Genomic DNA, 17,092 nt, shown 5'->3' with positions numbered 1-17,092 from the left:
CATCATAATATGGTGGGAGGAGTCATTTGGTGAGTTTTGAGAGAAATCCAATCCCTAGAAGTGTGGAATACACCAACCATTCCAATTAGGAACGAACTGCCGTTGAACTTGGATTGTCCAATTTCCCACGCCTATTGATTTCAGATCGAGCCCAAAACATGGGCAACATCATAATAAGGTGGGAGGAGTTTTAGTGAAATCCAATCGCTAGAAGTGTGGAATACACCAACTGTTAAGCTCATAATTTCATACATATACATGCCCAATTTACTTACTTCTTTTGCTTAGTTCCTATAATTCTAAGTTATTTCCCTCCCTTTGTGTGTTTTGTAGGCCAATAGAGCAAGAGAGCATAATTCATGCAATTCAAGCATGTTAAGGCCTAATTTGGATGAATGGAAGAAGAGCTTAAAAGACAAACTCATTTTGGCTACAGCCCCCTGCCAGTCCAGTTCCGTAGGTCATATTGCAAGCTTTGTTTCAGCAACCTACACAGCTCGGATGAGGCAGCATTCTTCATGAAAGTTGTTCCAATGGGTGTGTACTATAACATATCCAACATTCAGCCCCATTGGATAAATATGGAGTCTGTTACCTAGCAAACACAGAGCCATGCTCAGGATGGATTTTATCAGCGCGCAAAATGAGTTAGAAATTTGTTTTGGCCTTAACTTCCTCCTCCGACCTTGGATTGGCCCAAATGATATATGGCTGGAAAGAAGACATTCTGAACTTCAATTCCGAGTGCTTAAAGTCCTAATTTGATTAAGAGAAGCCCAAGTTGTAAGCCCTTGAAGTTGCTGGTTATGCTGACCTCAGCATGTGCTGGTTGGATGCTTGGTCATGGTGAGCTAGGTATGAGCTATCATTTCTGGTTGGAAGCTTGGTCATGGTGACATGAAGATGAGCTAGGGCTGCTGGTGGGATCTATTGGTGAAGTGCATCAACCAATTCAGATTTTATAATGCAAGTGTTGTATGCATTAGTGAAGTGCATCAACCAATTCATCTTTTATAATGCAAGTGTTGTATGCATTAGCCATATTGAATTCAGATTTGTCACTCCCCTCTCCCTATAAATACCACATCCATTCCACATTCAAGACACAACAAATCCTGAGATTCACAACCCCCACAATTCACTCCAACCATCCTCAAACACTCTCAAAATCCCAAACACTCCAACAATCACCAAAACAACTCCAGCAAACCTCTCTTTCATTTCCCTACGAATTTCATCTTCCTTAGCCATCACCACTCACTCAAACTCATCCCAAATCACCTCCATATCCTTCATACATCTTTCTAGAAGTGGGGAAGCTCTTGGAGAAGCATTAGAAGTGGAGAAGCACTTGGAGAAGCATTAGAAGTGGAGAAGCACTTGGAGAAGCCTTGGACACCACAAGAACTTCAGAAAAAGGGTTTTTCTACTCTTATTGTATTCATTATGTTTTCTCATTTCTGTTCAAGTCTCTTTTCCATTATGAGTAGCTAAATCCATAACTAGGGCTTCGATGTAACCTAACATGAATATTCTGGGTTTATAAGTTTGGAGTTTCAAGTTTGATTCATGATTCATGTTCTTATTCATTATGCTTATAAGTTAACATGCTTGTTTGAATGATTGATCACCATTAGAACTTGTTTGTTAACTATCTTGGTTTGAATTAAGAGTATACACCATGCTTTAATTCGAATTGAACTATGAATAGGAAGAGTATGTATGGACATTCGACAACAGGGATTAGATACATACTTGGTTGTTTAAAATGTTCTTCTATGCTTAATGGGTTCCTAATGCTTAATTTTAGGTTAGACAACAAATGATCAAATTAGGGAATTAGGAACACAAGGTTAGGACCAAACACCATGGCCTAATCATACTTTAGCTAGAATCAATCTTTGAATCTGAATTAGACTTGTTACTTGAATCTTTATAACCCAGAATTGAATTGTTATGGTGATTCGAATGCCCTAGTCTCAAAATCTGTTTTCCAACTCTTAAAACCACTCTTTGTTACATTTGTTTACTTGTTTTTGTTTGCAATTTCATTTTGCTTCTTTTGTTCAACAATCACAACCACTCTTGTTTTAAATTCTGTTTTAGACATAACCTCCTACTTTCTTGAATTTGGTAATCTAAGTACATAACTAGTTTTAACTTCTCAGTCTTCGTGGGTACGACCTCGTACTTGTCTTGCTATACTACTAATTGCCCCGTACAATTGCGAGTTAACATAATATTAACAACAAATTTTGGCGCCGTTGCCGGGGACTGAACGAAAGTTCTTCCCTGGTTATGTGCCCAAGGTTACCCTATTCTTTTTAGTGTTTCTAATTAATCTAATTTTCTGTTTCAGGTAGTTTATGTCTAAAAATCCATTACTTGAACAAGTTAGGTCTTCGTTCCAACGTTCTAGATCTTTGAACGCAGGACCATCATTGCAACCCAGACGAGTGACCTCTGAAATTCAGAATCGTCTAGAAAGGGAGTTGTCAACTGCAAAAGAGCAAGCTCTTGCTACATTTACAAGTCTTGCTCTCCACACTGAACTTCCCGGTTCTTCACTTTCAAATTCGGAAGCAAGTTCAGACCAAGAAGAAGAAGAAATGATGGCTGCCATTGAGTTCATGGGAGAACTTGATATCCCAACAATTCCAGCATCTCCTTCAAGCATTTTGCTGCCCACTGTAGCTCGAAATTATGAGCTTAAATCTTCTCATCTTAATATGCTGCCTTCCTTTTATGGTTTACCTAATGAAGATCCATTGACTCATATAAAGGATATTTTTAATGTTGTGAGTTCTTTTCCCTTGACAGGTGTGACAGAAGATCAACTTCGAATGAGAGTGTTTCCATACACTTTAAAGGATAAGGCGAAGTATTGGTTGAATTCTTTGAAGCCTGGTTCACTCACTACATGGTCTGCCATTCAAAAGAAGTTCCTGGAAAAATACTTCTCCACGCAAAAGACCGACATGCTTAGGGACAAGATCTTGTTATTTGCACAGCAAGATGATGAATCGTTTTGTGAAGCATGGGAGAAATTCAAGGGGTTGCTCAACCAATGTCCTCATCATGGGATTCCATTGAAGCTTCAAATGCGTATGTTTTATAAAGGACTAACCCCTTCTAGTCATAATATAGTCACCAATTTTGCAGGTGGTTCTTTTAAAACCAAAACTCCAGAAGAAACGTACGAACTCTTTGAGGAGATAGCAATGGAGACCCAACATACGGATACAAGAGGTAAACGTGTTATTAGTGGTTCTAATGATGCTTCTAGTGTGCAGATTTCAAAACTGGAACAAAAGCTAGATGCTCTTCTTGCATTAAACTCAAGAAGCCCTCCGAAGGAAGTGTGTAGCATTTGTGAATCTCATGACCATGCTACCACAGCTTGTCCACTTGGGGCTGGATATCCAGAATTTGTGCAAGAGCAAGCTAAGTTGGTAAATTCCTACAACCAAGGTCCAAGAAATGATCCATACTCTCAAAGTTATAATCCAGGTTGGAGGAATCATCCAAACTTTTCATGGAGAAATACCCAGAATCAAGCAAATCCCCCTTCATTCCAAAGGCCACAACAATCATCATCATCATTGGAAGATATAGTGAAGCAGATGGCAATCAACCAATCCAATTTTCAGCAAACTACACAAGCTGCCATCTCCAAATTGGAAGTCCAATTAGGCCAAATAGCTGCTGAAATAACTCAAAGAGTGCCTGGGAAATGGCCAAGCCAAACTGAGATCAATCCAAAGAACCCAGAAGCCAAGGCCATTCATGTGCTCAGATCAGGTAAGATCATTGATAATAAAGATGATTCTAATCTTTCAAATGATGTTGTGATTGTAGAAAATGAAGAGGAGGAGACCATGGCCACGGAAGGAGAACAACTCAAAACTTCTCAATCTGCTCCTAAGGCCAAATCAGATTCTCAGAAATCCGATCAATTCCAATTGCATAAAAGGGATGACAAATTTGTGCCACCACATCTTCAAGAAGATAGATACGTGCCACCCGCTCCATATGTTCCACAGATTCCATTTCCAGGCCGTCTTAAGAAAGCAAAGCAAGATAAGGCTTTTAAAGAGATTTATGATATTTTGAGTAAAGTTAATATCAATTTGCCTTTGCTTGATCTTATTGAACAGATTCCTGCATATGGAAAATTCATCAAGGACTTGAAAACTCACAAGCTCAATTTCGCTCCAAATGAAGGAGTAAAGCTCGACCAGAATGTAAGTGCTGTATTGCAAAGGAAGCTTCCACCAAAACTAGATGATCCTGGCAGCTTTGACATTCCCATTAACATTGGAGGCAAGAAGGTTGGAAGAGCCATGTTGGACTTGGGAGCAAGCATCAATGTTTTGCCATATTCAGTTTATCAAGAGCTTGGCTTAGAAGGGATGAAGAAGACTTCAATGCGACTTGAACTAGCTGATCATTCTATAAAATATCCAAAAGGTATTGTAGAAGATATTCTAGTTCAAGTTAATACACTAATTCTCCCTGCTGATTTTGTAGTGATGGACATGGAAGACAATCCAAATGGAGATCGTATTGATCCCATTCTCCTAGGCAGGCCATTCATGGCCACTGCAGACACAATCATCAAAGTGAAAGATAGCACTCTCTCCATGACTGTTTTGGGTGAAACTGTTGAATTTAAAATGCTTAATGCTCTATCTCAACCTTCTATCTCTCTTGATTCTTGCTTTTCAATTGATGTTGTGGATCATGAGGTTTCTTCCAAAATTTTGCAGAGAAAGTCTAATGATGCTCTAGAAGCTGTCTTAACACAAGAAGAGGAAGATCTTTGTGAACCGGAGTTCCAAGAAGTGGTGGCTGCCTTAGAAGTGTTTCCGCCATACCCACCATCCTTTAGGCCACCAATCGAGCCTCTTGGACCATCATCCACGAAATTGGAGCCATCCATTGTCATCCCACCAAAGCTAGAACTTAAACCTCTTCCCAATAATCTTAAATATACATATTTGGGTGCTAACGAAACTCTCCCTGTTATAATTGCTGCAGGTCTCTCCTCACATGAAGAAGAGAGCTTAATTAAAGTTCTAAAAGAGCATAAAACAGCCATTGGGTGGACCATAGCAGACATCAAAGGAATTAGTCCAAGCATGTGCATGCACCGGATTTTAATGGAAGAAGACAGCAAACCATCTCGTGATGCCCAAAGGAGGCTAAATCCCAACATGAAAGAGGTGGTTAGAGCTGAAGTTTTAAAGCTACTCGATGTAGGAATCATCTACCCAATTTCAGATTCTAAGTGGGTGAGCCCTGTGCAAGTTGTTCCAAAGAAGTCCGGAATCACCGTTGTGAAGAATGAGAAGAATGAGCTAGTTCCTACACGAACTGTCACTGGTTGGAGAGTTTGCATTGATTACAGGAAGTTGAACACATCCACTAGAAAAGATCATTTCCCCTTACCTTTTATTGATCAAATGCTTGAACGTTTATCTGGCCATACTTACTATTGTTTTCTTGATGGTTTTTCAGGTTATAATCAAATTCCCATTGCTCCGGAAGACCAAGAGAAAACCACATTCACATGCCCATTTGGTACGTTTGCTTATAGAAGGATGCTATTCGGTTTATGCAATGCCCCAGCAACTTTCCAAAGATGCATGATGTCAATCTTTTCAGATATGGTGGAACGATTCATTGAGGTATTTATGGATGATTTTTCAGTTTTTGGTTCCTCTTTTGATAATTGTCTTCACCACTTGTCTCTAGTGCTTAAAAGATGCCAGGAAACAAATCTGATTTTGAATTGGGAGAAGTGTCACTTCATGGTGAGACAAGGCATTGTACTAGGCCATGTGATTTCAAGCAAGGGAATCGAAGTGGATAAAGCCAAGATCGACCTCATCTCAAATCTTCCACCCCCTACCTCTGTTAAAGGAATTAGAAGCTTTCTAGGTCATGCTGGATTCTATAGAAGGTTCATCAAAAATTTCTCAAGCATTACAAGGCCATTGTGTAATCTCCTTGCTAAGGATGCTGTTTTTGAGTTTAATGAAGCTTGCATGGAAGCTTTTTCTACCTTGAAGAGGGAGCTAACTTCAGCCCCTATTATCATAGCTCCGGATTGGTCTTTACCATTTGAAATAATGTGTGATGCCTCTGACTTTGCTATTGGTGCAGTTTTAGGTCAAAAGAAGAACAAGCTGCCCCATGTGATTCATTATGCTAGCCGGACCTTGAATGATGCTCAAATCAACTACTCCACAACAGAGAAGGAGTTGCTTGCTGTGGTTTTTGCTTTAGAAAAATTTCGTTCTTACCTTGTTGGTTCTAAAGTAATTGTTTATTCTGACCATGCAGCCCTTAGATACTTGCTCACTAAGAAGGATGCCAAACCACGCTTGATTAGATGGATTCTCTTGCTGCAAGAATTCGATTTGGAGATTCGAGATAAGAAGGGATGTGAGAATGTGGTAGCTGATCATTTGAGCAGAATTGTGGTTGAAGAAAAAGGAGGAGCTGTGCTACCCTTGAATGAGACTTTCCCTGATGAACAACTATATGCTGCCCAAGTCAAAGAGCCATGGTATGCTGATTTTGTTAATTATCTTGCTTGTGGTGTTCTTAGAAATGATCTAACTTCTCAGGATAAGAAGAAGTTCTTTTCCATGGTGAAACATTATGTATGGGATGAACCTTTCTTATTCAAGCATTGCCCGGATCAACTCATCAGAAGATGTGTTCCAGAAGAAGAGCAAGAAAGCATACTTAGGCATAGCCACGAATTGGCCTGTGGAGGTCACTTTGGAGCTAAGAAAACAGCACTTAAAATTCTGCAATCTGGTTTCTTTTGGCCCACTCTATTTAAAGATGCATTTAATTTTTGTGTTAAGTGTGATAGGTGCCAAAGGATGGGGAACATAAGTCGCAGGAATGAAATGCCATTGAATAACATACTTGTTGTGGAGCTCTTCGATGTGTGGGGTATTGATTTCATGGGACCATTCCCATCTTCCTTTGGTTATACTTACATACTTGTTGCTGTTGATTATGTGTCTAAATGGGTGGAAGCCATAGCCACCAAAACCAATGATTATAAGGTGGTGCTGAAGTTCTTGAAGGATAATATTTTCACAAGGTTTGGTACTCCAAGGGCTGTCATTAGTGATGGAGGCAGCCACTTCTGTAACAAGCCATTCGAAGCACTCATGAAGAAGTACAACATCACCCATCGAGTCTCTACACCATATCATCCGCAAACTTCTGGTCAAGTGGAAATAAGCAATAGAGAAATTAAGCACATCCTGGAGAAGGTGGTGAACAATACAAGGAAAGATTGGGTAGCCAAGCTCAATGATGCATTATGGGCTTATAGGACAGCATATAAGACTCCCATTGGAATGAGCCCTTATCGTCTTGTGTTTGGGAAAGCTTGTCACCTGCCAATGGAGCTTGAACACAATGCTTTTTGGGCCATCAAGAAGTTAAATTTTGATCTAGACAAGGCAGGCCATGCAAGAAAGTTTCAGCTGAATGAATTGGAAGAAATTAGACATGAGTCTTATGAGAATGCAAAGCTTTACAAAGAACGAACCAAGAGTTACCATGACAGAAACATTCAACGGAAAGAGTTCTCCAAAGGTATGTCAGTTCTTTTGTTTAACTCACGTTTGCGTCTCTTTCCAGGAAAATTGAAGTCTAGATGGCAAGGCCCATTCACCGTGGTCAATGTTTCTCCCTATGGAGCTGTGGAGATTCAAAACCCTAAAGATGGCTCGACTTTCAAAGTAAATGGACAACGTTTAAAGCCATTCTATGAGGGAGTTTCAGCTGGCATCCAAACTGGCCATGTGGGCCATGTGGTAGATCAACTTCCCTTCGTACCATCAACTTAGCTGATTGCACAATGTCTTGCCAAGACAGTAACTAAGGCGCTTCTTGGGAGGCAACCCATGTGTTCAAGAAGAAGGTGCTTGGTAGCAATCGACCTAATCGCATCAAGGGGGAGCATTTCAATCCTTTCTCTTTACTTGTTATTATTTTAAATTTCTGTTTTTTTTTTTATAAAAATTTAAAAAAAATTTAAAAATTTAAAAATTTAAAAAGATTTTTCATATGAGCTAACTTATGGTAACTCCAGTGAGCACTTCCGTCAATACAGTGTCTAGGAGTTCTTTAGGCGACACCTTCGGTGTCTAAGAAGTTTGGGTTTTAAGCGGGACCATTGTGACCCCTCCAACCTTCCCGGATCCCCTGGCTGTGTTTTCTGAGGCCCTTAACTGGTCATCCATGAGTTGCTTATATATTCATTTTTTTTATTTTTTATTTTTCCTAAACCTTCTTCTAAACTTTTCCCTTTATCATTTGTTTGTTCTCAATCATCTTTTGTATGCTTTCACATTGAGGACAATGTTCAATTCAGGTCTGGGGGGAAGGTTTTCAATTTCAATTTTCTTATCCATTTGTGTTTTCAATTTTCGTTCTCTTGTCACTATTTTTTATTTTTTTTTTATTTTTTATTTTTTATATTTTTAATTTATTTAATTTTTTTAAAGAATGTCATACAATCAATGCTATGGAGCTGCTATTTGAGGTTTTCATATTAGAATTTTGCACTTCACAAAGCTTTTGCTCTTAGAATTCTGGTGGCTAAAGTACCACGCTCAAATTCTTGAAGGAAAATAGTGGAGACTACCCTAGTGAGCTATATCGAGCCTAATTGCTTTCTTGAGAGGGTTTAAAGTGTTCTATTTCTCATCCATACTTATTTTCTTCAATTCACTCTAATTGATCTCATTATTCCATTTTGATTGAATACTAAGGATGATTCTCTTTTGCAGATATCATGTGCTTGCTCTCATTCATGAATGAACTCATTGAAGTGATGCTAGGCTATGTGTGCATAACCATTCTATGTGCTTTCTTTTCACCCTACCTATATGTGTGTTCCATCAACCCTCTTGAAGCCAAACACTTAAAGCCTTTTCTTCTATCACCCTCATCATTTCCCTACCTTTGTATCTCAATCTGAGATACTTGACCTATTGTAGCCATACCCTATAGCTTAGAAATATACCAAGGTGTGCCAAGATAAAGTTTGAAGCAAGGAAGTTGCAGCCATGTACCTAAATAAAGATGATGTGAATCTGTGCAATGAAGTTAATGAAGATGCAGATCAAATCAACGAAGATGAAAGTGTTTCGATTTGATCTAAGTGTGAAAAATAAAGTCTATGCCAGGAGATACCATGAAGTTTGCTGCCATGCCAATCTAAATCAATGATGCCTTGCAGATTAATGAAGCATGCAACCTTGGTATGTTCTTAAGTTATTTGTTTTTCCTTCCAATTCTTCCATTTCCCCTAAACCTTAGCCTTTCATTACAACATTGTGAAAGACCTAGCTGATCTTTGAGGATGTATTCATGGGTGCTGGTAAGTATGTGTGTATCTCTATTCTTAGTATTTAATTCCTTTCATGAGATCTAACCAAATTTGTGCTTCTATTTCATACACTCACTTATGCTTTCTTGAGAGAATTAAAACATAGGTTCTGAGTGATTGAGTGTTATCTGTGAGAATTAGAGTCGAAGCATGTTCTCTATTCAAGGTTTGAGTGTGCTTGCTTTGAAACTGTGTGCCTTTGAGCTATAGCTTCCACTTGTACACACTGATTGATGACCTATCTTGGCAACTCTATGGTGTTGGAGGTATGACTAAAACTTTCTTTCATTTTCATTAGTTGATTTCAAAGTTGTTTTTCTAACCATTTTGTTTTGTAGAGTTAGAAAAACGTTTGTGGGTATCGTATCTGTTAAACCCTCAGGAGACACAACTCCTCCTACTAGGGATGCCTAGAGGTTTAAAGGCTTGTTGCATACGCTCAATGCAATCGAGTTACCTACGAAAGTGGTCTAGTTAACTTCTTGTTTTGTTTTTATCTTTGTTTCTCTTTTGTTTTGCTCGAGGACTAGCAAAATCTAAGTTTGGGGGTGTGTTAAGCTCATAATTTCATACATATACATGCCCAATTTACTTACTTCTTTTGCTTAGTTCCTATAATTCTAAGTTATTTCCCTCCCTTTGTGTGTTTTGTAGGCCAATAGAGCAAGAGAGCATAATTCATGCAATTCAAGCATGTTAAGGCCTAATTTGGATGAATGGAAGAAGAGCTTAAAAGACAAACTCATTTTGGCTACAGCCCCCTGCCAGTCCAGTTCCGTAGGTCATATTGCAAGCTTTGTTTCAGCAACCTACACAGCTCGGATGAGGCAGCATTCTTCATGAAAGTTGTTCCAATGGGTGTGTACTATAACATATCCAACATTCAGCCCCATTGGATAAATATGGAGTCTGTTACCTAGCAAACACAGAGCCATGCTCAGGATGGATTTTATCAGCGCGCAAAATGAGTTAGAAATTTGTTTTGGCCTTAACTTCCTCCTCCGACCTTGGATTGGCCCAAATGATATATGGCTGGAAAGAAGACATTCTGAACTTCAATTTCGAGTGCTTAAAGTCCTAATTTGATTAAGAGAAGCCCAAGTTGTAAGCCCTTGAAGTTGCTGGTTATGCTGACCTCAGCATGTGCTGGTTGGATGCTTGGTCATGGTGAGCTAGGTATGAGCTATCATTTCTGGTTGGAAGCTTGGTCATGGTGACATGAAGATGAGCTAGGGCTGCTGGTGGGATCTATTGGTGAAGTGCATCAACCAATTCAGATTTTATAATGCAAGTGTTGTATGCATTAGTGAAGTGCATCAACCAATTCATCTTTTATAATGCAAGTGTTGTATGCATTAGCCATATTGAATTCAGATTTGTCACTCCCCTCTCCCTATAAATACCACATCCATTCCACATTCAAGACACAACAAATCCTGAGATTCACAACCCCCACAATTCACTCCAACCATCCTCAAACACTCTCAAAATCCCAAACACTCCAACAATCACCAAAACAACTCCAGCAAACCTCTCTTTCATTTCCCTACGAATTTCATCTTCCTTAGCCATCACCACTCACTCAAACTCATCCCAAATCACCTCCATATCCTTCATACATCTTTCTAGAAGTGGGGAAGCTCTTGGAGAAGCATTAGAAGTGGAGAAGCACTTGGAGAAGCATTAGAAGTGGAGAAGCACTTGGAGAAGCCTTGGACACCACAAGAACTTCAGAAAAAGGGTTTTTCTACTCTTATTGTATTCATTATGTTTTCTCATTTCTGTTCAAGTCTCTTTTCCATTATGAGTAGCTAAATCCATAACTAGGGCTTCGATGTAACCTAACATGAATATTCTGGGTTTATAAGTTTGGAGTTTCAAGTTTGATTCATGATTCATGTTCTTATTCATTATGCTTATAAGTTAACATGCTTGTTTGAATGATTGATCACCATTAGAACTTGTTTGTTAACTATCTTGGTTTGAATTAAGAGTATACACCATGCTTTAATTCGAATTGAACTATGAATAGGAAGAGTATGTATGGACATTCGACAACAGGGATTAGATACATACTTGGTTGTTTAAAATGTTCTTCTATGCTTAATGGGTTCCTAATGCTTAATTTTAGGTTAGACAACAAATGATCAAATTAGGGAATTAGGAACACAAGGTTAGGACCAAACACCATGGCCTAATCATACTTTAGCTAGAATCAATCTTTGAATCTGAATTAGACTTGTTACTTGAATCTTTATAACCCAGAATTGAATTGTTATGGTGATTCGAATGCCCTAGTCTCAAAATCTGTTTTCCAACTCTTAAAACCACTCTTTGTTACATTTGTTTACTTGTTTTTGTTTGCAATTTCATTTTGCTTCTTTTGTTCAACAATCACAACCACTCTTGTTTTAAATTCTGTTTTAGACATAACCTCCTACTTTCTTGAATTTGGTAATCTAAGTACATAACTAGTTTTAACTTCTCAGTCTTCGTGGGTACGACCTCGTACTTGTCTTGCTATACTACTAATTGCCCCGTACAATTGCGAGTTAACATAATATTAACAACACCAACCACTCCAATTAGGAACGAACTGCCGTCGAACTTGAATTGTCCAATTTCTCACACCTATTGATTTTGGATCGAGCCCAAAACTTGGTTAACATCATAATATGGTGGGAGTAGTCATTTGGTTTGTTTTGAGTGAAATCCAATCGCTAAAAGTATGGAATACACCAACCACTCCATTTAGGAACGAACTGCCGTTGAACTTGAATTGTCGAATTTGTAACACCTATTGATTTCGGATCGAGCCCAAAACTTGGGCAACATCATAATATGGTGGGAGGAGTCATTTGGTTAGTTTTGAGTAAAATCCAATTGCTAGAAGTATGGAATACACCAACCACTCCAATTAGGAACGAACTGCCGTTGAACTTGAATTGTCCAATTTCTGACACCTATTGATTTCAAATCGAACCCAAAACTTGGGCAACATCATAATATGGTGGGAGGAGTCATTTGGGTAGTTTTGAGTGAAACCCAATCGGTTGAAGTATGGAATACACCAACCACTCCAATTAGGAACGAACTGCCGTTGAACCTGAATTGTCCAATTTGGAACACCTATTGATTTCGGATCGAGCCCAAAACTTGGGCAACAGCATAATATGGTGGGAGAAGTCATTGGGTGAGTTTTGAGTGAAATCCAATCGCTAGAAGTGTGGAATACACCAACCACTCCAATTAGGAACGAACTGCCGTTCAACTTGAATTGTCCAATTTCTCACACCTATTGATTTCGGATCGAGCCCCAAACTTGGGCAACATCATAATATGGTGGGAGGATTCATTTGGTGAGTTTTGAGTGAAATCCAATCGCTAGAAGTATGGAATACAACAACCACTCCAATTAGGAACGAACTGCTGTTGAACTTGAGTTGTCCAATTTCTCACACCTATTGATTTCGGATCGAGTCATTTGGTGAGTTTTGAGTGAAATCCAATCGCTAGAAGTATGGAATACACCAACCATTCCAATTAGGAACGAACTTTCGTTGAAATTGAATTGACCAATTTCTCACACCTATTGATTTCTGATCGAGCCCCAAACTTGGGAAACATCATAATATGGTGGGAGGAGTCATTTGGTGAGTTTTGAGTGAAATCCAATCGCTAGAAGTATGGAATACACCAACCACTCCAATTAGGAACGAACTGCCGTTGAACTTGAATTGTCCAATTTCTCACACCTATTGATTTCGGATCGAGCCCCAAACTTGGGCAACATCATAATATGGTGGGAGGAGTCATTTGGTGAGTTTTTAGTGAAATCCAATCGCTAGAAGTATGGAATACACCAACCACTCCAATTAGGAACGAACTGCCGTTGAACTTGAATTGTCCAATTTGGAACACCTATTGATTTCGGATCGAGCCCAAAACTTGGGCAACATCATACTACGGTGGGAGGAGTCATTTGGTGAGTTTTCAGTGAAATCCAATCGCTAGAAGTATGGAATATACTAACCACTCCAATTAGGAACGAACTGCCGTTGACCTTGAATTGTCCAATTTGGAACACCTATTGATTTCGGATCGAGCCCAAAACTTGGGCAACATCATAATATGGTGGGAGGAGTTTTGAGTGAAATCCAATCGCTAGAAGTATGGAACACACCAACCACTCCAATTAGGAACGAACTGCCGTTGAACTTGAATTGTCCAATTTGGAACACCTATTGATTTCGGATCGAGCCCAAAACTTGGGCAACATCATAATATGGTGGGAGGACTCATTTGGTTAGTTTTGAGTGAAATCCAATCGCTAGAAGTATGGAATACACTAACCACTCCAATTAGGAACGAACTGCCGTTGAACTTGAATTGTCCAATTTCTCACACCTATTGATTTCGGACCGAGCCCCAAACTTGGGCAACATCATAATATGGTGGGAGGAGTCATTTGGTGAGTTTTGAGTGAAATCTGATAAGTTCATAATTTCACACATTTGCATGCCTTCGTTACTTAGTAATTTTGTTTAGTTTCTCTTTATTTCAAGTCACTTACCTATGTTTGTGTGTTCTATAGGTTGAAGGCAGCAAGAGATTGCTTTTGAAGCAAAATGGTGCAAAACGTGCAAAAACTGGATATTGAGTTAGAAGTTCATTTCGGACTTATCTTCTTCATCCGAGCTTGGATTGGGCCAATACTTGTGTGGTTGGATCAGAGACATTCTGAACTTCAAAATGGATATCTTAAAGTCATATTTGGATTCAGCCAAACCCAATCCGTGAGCCCATCAAAATACACATCATGCTGACATGAGGATGAGCTGATGGATGCTTGGTCATGGTGAGCTAGGCATGAGCTATTGGTTTCTGGATGGATGCTTGATCATGCTGACATGAAGATGACCTATGGCTGCTGGTGGGATTTATTAGTGCAGCAACCAATTCTGATTATCTAAATACAAGTGTTGTATGCATTAGTCATATTCAATTCAGAATTCCCCTTTCCTTCTCCCTATAAATACCACTTCCATTCCACATCCCAGACACAATTCACTTCATCCATTACTTCCATACACACATTCAGATTCACCACAAAGAGAGAGAGAGAGCTAGCTGCAAAGGAGGGAGAGCTGGGAGCTGTCCTGGAAACTACCTTGCTGCCACCAGCTAGTTCTTCTATTCTCTTTATTCTACCTATGTATTTCTTATCTTCTGTATTCATAATTATGTTTAACTAATCCATTTTGTTAGGGCTTAGGATGAAGCCCTAGTCATGAATATTCAATGTTATGGATGATTTCATAGTTAATTGATTTCCTTGCTTTCATTATCAAGTTGTTAATCTCCAGCTTATTATGTGCTTGATGTATGTTTTCTTGGAGTAGCTAACTAGGATTTTATGCATCTAGCACAGGTTGGGAAGGGGTTTAGATTCACCAATTCTACTCTCCTTTCACAAGCAACACATGAATGGCCTAAGAATCATTCAAGGGGTTAATAACCATAGGTTGACTAGGACAGATACCATGTTCTAGGACTTGTGTGATTATCATATTCTCAAGGAACTTAATGACTCTTATATGCTTTATTCTAAGTAGATACCATGCTTAGGTTGCATATTAGAGATCACGTGTTGTGTAGATACCATGCACAATTACATGCCTTAGGAGAATCATGCATCCTGCACCTAGATACCATAGGCTTGTATGCGATAATCTATTGTTAATGAAGCTTGAGTCAATTTCTATGCATTCATAACTTGGATAGGAAGACTAGTGGTAGATTCCAAGGCTCTAACACTTCTCAATCATTGTTTCACAACTTGTTCATTGCTGCCATTGTTTACTTCCAGCACTTCCATTTCATTCTCTTGTTTTCATTTAAACAACAAAAACCCCCCATTCGAGTGCGTGTGTGGTGCTAGGATTCTGTCCTAGACCTTGCCAATTGTTAGTTAGTTTGTTTCTTTGTTTTCAGTTTTTCCATCATTCTAAGTAGTTTAACTTGCAACCAAGTTACCATTCTCCGTGGGATCGACCTCGTATTTCATAAGCTATACTATAAATGGTTCGTGCACTTGCGAGAATTGAAGTTTCTATTTTTAATAACTCATTTTAGTTGTTAGGAATAGGCTCAACAAGTTTTTGGCGCCGTTGCCGGGGAACCGGTAACGATGGTGCTATAGTTAGATTACTTTGAGTGTTTTTGTTTTTGTTTTCGTTGGTTTTTATTTCTGTATTCTGTTTTTCTTTTTAGTTGTTATCTCCATTTGAAGGCACTAATTGGTTTCTTGTGTGTGCATATATGTCCGAATCTGATTCTGAGCCAATTTCACCAGGAACTTTTGCTGTACGTGTTGGTTTGAGGAGGAATTATAGTTCTTTAAGTGCTGAATCTGAGAGCTACGAATCTGAAGGTTCAAGCAAGATGGCAGAGATTCCAAACAACAACAATAATGATGAAGGAGGTGGTGCGCTTGTTGTCCAACCTAGGAAACCCCTGCGTGAATTTTCCATCCCCAAAGTCACTGATCAACCTTCGTGCATCGTCTATCCTCAACTCACAATTGACAGGTTTGAGCTTAGAAGTGGTATGATTCATCTTCTTCCAACTTATTATGGTAATACCACTGAGGATCCTTACATGCATGTTAAGCAATTCTTTGAAATATGTGCTACAATCAAAATTCAAGGACTTGATGATGAGCAGATTAAGATGAGGCTATTCCCATTCAGTTTAAAAGATAAGGCTAAGTCATGGTTATACTCTTTGCCTAATGCTTCAATTCGTACTTGGGATGAGCTTTCTAATAAGTTTTTGCAGAAATTCTTTCCAGCTCAAAAGACTAACAAGATTAGAAAGGAAATTCTTGGTTTCACACAAAGAGAAGGAGAAGCTTTTCATGAATGCTGGGAGAGGTACAAGGAGATGATGAGTTCTTGCCCACACCACAATATAGAGAGTTGGATGCAAATGCAATCTTTCTATGAAGGTTTGCTTGATTCCGAAAGGATGATGGTAGATGCAACAAGTGGAGAAGGACTGATGAACAAAACAGCAGATGAGGCTTTTACTCTCTTTGAATCTTTGAGTACCAACTCTCAACAATGGAGCTACAATAAAGGAAGAGGAGCTCCTATGAAAGCTGTGGTCTCTGAGGTAAGTACTAATAATGAGATTAATGCAAAACTTGATGTTATGTGTTCTTTGCTTCAACAGGCAGTGACTGGCCCTCTAGGAAGCAAAGAGGAAGTTCAAGACCAATCTTTTGCAAAGCACATGCTAGAGCAAGCAAATGCCCTTCAAGGAAGGAATCCTCAGAATGATCCTTACTCAAACACATACAATCCGGGGTGGAAAAATCATCCTAATTTCAGGTGGAGCAATAATCCAAATGTGCAACAATCTCAAGGACCTCCCCCAGGATTTCAAATACAACAAAGGCAATTCCAGCAAGCTCCCCAACAAGTACAAGAGCAAAGGGGTGATCAAATGGGAGAATTGCAAGACATGTTCAAGAAGTTCATGGGGCAACAGATGCAAACCAATCAGAATCTTCAAAATGCAGTGAACAAACTAGAAGTGCAAGTTGGGCAGATTGCATCCTCCATGAGCAATAGAGCATCCGGAACTTTTCCAAGCCAA

The 17,092-nt window shown here is 39.1% G+C and overlaps 2 non-coding genes across 2 annotated transcripts; both read right to left on the bottom strand.

Moving 5' to 3' along the window:
* Positions 1–2,978: 2,978 nt before the first annotated feature.
* Positions 2,979–3,085, bottom strand: LOC148293009 (small nucleolar RNA R71). The gene has a single exon (XR_015825997.1). It is a non-coding gene; the product is annotated as a small nucleolar RNA R71 (small nucleolar RNA).
* A 13,212-nt stretch (positions 3,086–16,297) lies between these two features.
* LOC148293008 (small nucleolar RNA R71) lies at positions 16,298–16,404 on the bottom strand. The gene has a single exon (XR_015825940.1). It is a non-coding gene; the product is annotated as a small nucleolar RNA R71 (small nucleolar RNA).
* Positions 16,405–17,092: the final 688 nt, after the last annotated feature.

Source organism: Prunus avium, chromosome 7, assembly GCF_965620075.1.
Source record: "Prunus avium chromosome 7, drPruAviu1.hap1.1, whole genome shotgun sequence".
Taxonomy (NCBI): Eukaryota; Viridiplantae; Streptophyta; class Magnoliopsida; order Rosales; family Rosaceae; genus Prunus; species Prunus avium.
This window is presented reverse-complemented; position numbering and strand designations above follow the sequence as displayed.